A 4,933-nucleotide genomic window follows, 5' to 3' on the forward strand; every position below is an offset into this window, starting at 1 on the left:
GCCTAGACTTTGAAAATTAATGAGAATAGACGTATTGATTTCTGAGTTTCTTGGTAACCAGGTATGAATTAATCACTATTTTGAACCACCATATGTATAAACTGTAGCATAAATAGATCATAATGCAATGCAGCAATGTTGCTATCTCTGACTCTTGCTAGCGCTAACACCATGACTCTATACTTTCTGGAGTTTTCACATCAGAAGACACTCTGGGAATTGTAGAAAATACCCATCTGAAGCAGATGTCCGTAACTTCAGTTTTCTCTCATGCAGTTGATTCATGTAAACAAAGGTCGGATTAGCTGTCTGACAAGTGGGATGAAATGGATAACTGTCAAGAGATCTAGGGCTGCGTCCTTCGTAAGTTGTTTGTCATTACGCATGTAAATTTGTCCGAGAGTCATCCAGTGTTTCTGGAAAGAAACCAGATGGTCGATGTTTTGACCTTGTTGTCACTTCAGTCAATGAGTGATACAGCTGGTTTGTGTACAGGATGGATTTGATGTGATTAATTAGTAGAGAATCAGCCTGACATAAATGACAGAGCACAGGTGTGGAAGACTGATACTAAATCAACCATAACTCATTATAAAGAAGATATATAATCGTTCTATTTTATTTTACTTTAAGGCACTTTTTGAAGTGTCTATAATATCAGCATTATTGTAGGCTGCTGTATATTCAGACGTGATTCTTAACGATGCCACTGAAGCAAATTTCCACAATCATGACGTTATTTTGAAATGCAGACAATCTTATCTCCATGCAAATTTTAGAATAGATGTAATTGAATATTCTTCTGGTTATTTGAGGTCAGGTTGCGTCAGGTGTCTGCACACATCCCCCGAGCCTAAACTCAGCTGTGCAGCACAGATCGCTGCGGGTGTAAGACAGCACACGGTGCACCCAGACTGTGTGCTTACTGTAATGGAAACAAGCAGCATGATTGATGTCATAGCATTAATAACAAGACTATCTTTACTCTTAGGTTACTTTTATTTCCTGAAAGTGTTTTGTTTAGATTTGGCCCTGATTCGAATAGGACAACTGCAAACCTTTGTGTGCACTCACATTTAACTTGATTTGTATTTTGTATTTCAAGGGTGCAATTAAACCTCCTAAAATGACCTTAACGCCAGTTTTTGTTCTAAGATTAAAAAATAGACCATAAAAAAAAAAAAACATCAGGTTTTTGTGAATATAAAATGTAATGACCCTAATATTACAATTAATCATGCACACTTTAATAACTGATCCCAGGTCAACCTACATTCAAGGCATTGTGGGACACAGGGAACAAAGTGTGGCCTTTCCTTCCATTGGCCTTAGCTTTGAGTAATGGGATTTTTTCGTGTGACCTAATTAGATATTCATCCACTGGTACCTTGTTAGGTAAAATATCATCTAACAAGCTTTTTTGTTAAAAGAAAGCAATGCCTCACTGCACAAACTGCAATGCTGGACATTGGGGTTAAGCAAAGCACAAACGACTCCTGTATTTGGATCAGAATATGTTAGTTTGTTATAATGTTTACACACTCTTCGCTCATTCCAACTACGACCCGTACTGTAGGCAGTCTGCAGGATATGCTTTCCAACAGAAGCAATAATCCACATTGTCTCCAGCCCACTAATTCAATTACCAATCTCAGACTGCTGCCAGTGTGGCCGATGAAAGAGAAAAACAGTGGGTGACTGAAGAAAACTGCTCTCTTTGCGAAATCCCACCTCTTCCCACTTGAGATAAGTGTGCTTAAGTGTGTGAGTGTGTGCTGCAAGAAGAAACAGACTGTTTACCACCGTGTGATGTGTATCCTTGTATCCATGTATGGAGAATTGAGGCTTTGATACAGCAGTGCTGATTGGCTTGGTGGATGCTGTCCCCATGGTAACCAGACCAGACGTCAGAGTCAGTCAGAGGATCTTGATTTGGGTCAAATCCATCAAGAAGCACTGCTTGGATTCATACTGACAGGTAAACTAGGACTGAAATAATCAATACTACCATATGATTTGAATTGTATCTCCTCTGAGGTTGATTGACATTTAATTTAATGATGACATATTGTATATTCTTTCCTCAGCAGTTCCGGGATTTAATCAGTATGATTATTCAAAAGACAGGCTGATATAGCCACAGTTTAAAAACAATATTAAGTGCTGAGAGTTGCGAACTTTACCAAGACTGATTACAAAAATAAATCTTAAGGCCCTGTCACACATATCCCTATGGCGGAAACGTATACGGAAAATAGCTCACAATTTGTCAGAGTCCAAATACGTCCAACTTTTCATCGGATCGGAAAAGTGAACGTATACAGATACGCATGTCTAACCTATTGATATCGTATCACTTATACAAAATGTATCAGACTAATGGCCAACGAATGCATAACGTATACAAAAATATGGCGTATACAAAATATCAGGAATACGTTGGTGTACGTTGTTATAAGGTTAGGCATAAGTAGTATTCATTAAGAGCACACTGGGGTACGTTGTTGAACGCTGAGGCCGTGAAAATGTTTTGAGCATGTTAAAAAATTTCGGACGTACCCAACGTGTGCCTCATATGTTATGCAGCCATTACACATAAGTTACGTTACGTTATACATATGTGAATACGTACGTGACTACGTTAGAGGTACGTTACGTTTACGTCGGCTGACGGTGAATCCTACAGCCAATTTATTGATAACGAGTGGATAACCTATTCGTAACCTATGTTAACATTATGCCTGACGATGGAGTAACTTATTAAACGTGTTTCTACAGTACAGCTAGCGTTCAGCATGTTAGCCGTTCTCCAGCATCAGCATGACGTGAACCAAATGGCACTTTTCCAGCTCCGTTGGCCAGACGCTCTGATAGGTTTTGTATAAGCGATACGCTATCAATATGTGGGACATACGTATAGTAATTCGTTAAGTATACGACAGCTACAACACCGCTGTGGAAAAGTTGGAATTATTTGGACTATACACACCTGCATGTTTCTGCCATACGGAACTGTGTGACAGGGCCGTATGTCTGGCATATCGTCTGCATCCTTTGAACGATCACAACTTACCCTTAATTTATATCAACGTATTGCCGATATTTCGTATGCGGCGACATACGTTTCTGCCATACGGATATGTGTGACAGATCCTTTACATGGCTTACAACAGTTCAATCTTGTGAATATTTCAATGATGTCCAAACTAACATATGTATTACTTTGGGTAGCATTGCACACTTCTCCTCACCAGACATTAAACAAGTTTAATTTTTGGTTGTTACCATAAGACATTTGTATCGTTGTGTCTTCGCACTAAGCCCCCCCCCCCCTGCTCTAAGTTACTGTTGCAACACCTTACCTTAGCCTTCTGTTCTCACAAGACACACGCACAAAAACAGTGGCATGCTTTTCACATTTTAGAGCAGTTTTTTGTAAAGGGTCCTGTATTTCAGACATATGCTGACAAAAGCGGACGACCCCCCCGACATTTCGCCGACTGAAACGACAACTGTAACTTGCAAATTTAATTATTCAACTAGCTAGCTAATTAAGCAAACCTCAGCTGCACGAGTGGGTTGAAAGCGCAGTCTCTGACTTCTTAATTATTCCATCCGATTTGCTGTAAAGAGAATATTCAAACGGGATCTTAAATATGCTCTTAATGGCATAACATATCACATGACTATAATGGAAGGAGTCTCCGTCTGCTGTCTTCTTCGATTTTCCTTTCATCCTTTCAACTGCACACTTGCCGAGCACCCGATGAGGTGGCGGTGTTTAGTGCAAGCTCTTGAGATCTACGGGACATATTTATTAGAAGTGTATCGATAGGAGACTCGTACTAACTGGAACACTGCCGGACGGCGTGCTGGGTACAACTCGCTCTCTGCCGCTCGCTCCAGTACATTCAAGAAGAGATAAAGAAAGAGAGTTGACGTAATTAAGTAATTTTCTCGACAACCGTTCATCCGATTGACTTTAAACTTGGCGGATGTATCGCTCAGGACCCAAGGGAGTGCAGTGTTGAGTGCGAAGTTGTTTGGATGACGAGCAGCCACCCTGGAGGCAAAGCAATTGACCCGTTCCGAACAAGCACGTGCAATAGTATGACAGAATACGAAAAGACTGCATGCCCCAAGCAAAAACAGTCATGCCACCAGTAGATGATCCATGAAGACATTAAAAGGTAGATATAGAAACAGCATCATTCTTGTATTATAATTAAGTAGTGCTCTATATTCCACACGTGGAGAAATCCAAAGCTGTTTTTCGGGGAGGACGTTTGTCTGTGAACCCATCTCCAAGCTGCTCTTTTTTTACTGCCTGACCTTCTATTCCTCTATGAACTTTATAGAAATGTTTCATGACATCCATAAAAGCAATCTATGAGGGAAGTCTCTCCCAACAAATTTTGCAAGAACTCTTGAGTCCTCAAGATGACCTGAAGTTTAAAAGTTTAAAGGACTGTACTCTTCTCTCTTTAGACACTCTATAATAGAATTTGTATTGCTCCATGCAGATTTACTGTATATTGGATTTATCCTCCATATCCTAAACCTTGAGCAGATAACCATGTAATCTGAAGTTTAGTAGAAGATTGTTTTTGTATTGAATTTATTCATTTATTCAGATATTATTTTTACTCAATTTGGCCCACGGGGAAGCGTTTTTCATTTTATTTTTGTTTTGTTTTCTTCTTTATCTTATTGCTAATAGGATTTACTGCCACTGTAGAATCAAAAATAGTTTTTCGAAGAGAATGACAATTATTTTGTTTATTTTATTTCAATCTTATATTTAGTACAAAGTGTATGTGTGGGTGTGTGTCTGTCGGGGTGAGCGATTGTCTGAATTATAGGAAGTGGGGGAACTTCAGCTTCCAGGTCCTACTGCTGCAAATGTTAACTTTCTACTCAACACACACACACA

Source organism: Cottoperca gobio, chromosome 23 (assembly GCF_900634415.1).
Source record: "Cottoperca gobio chromosome 23, fCotGob3.1, whole genome shotgun sequence".
Lineage (NCBI taxonomy): Eukaryota > Metazoa > Chordata > Actinopteri > Perciformes > Bovichtidae > Cottoperca > Cottoperca gobio.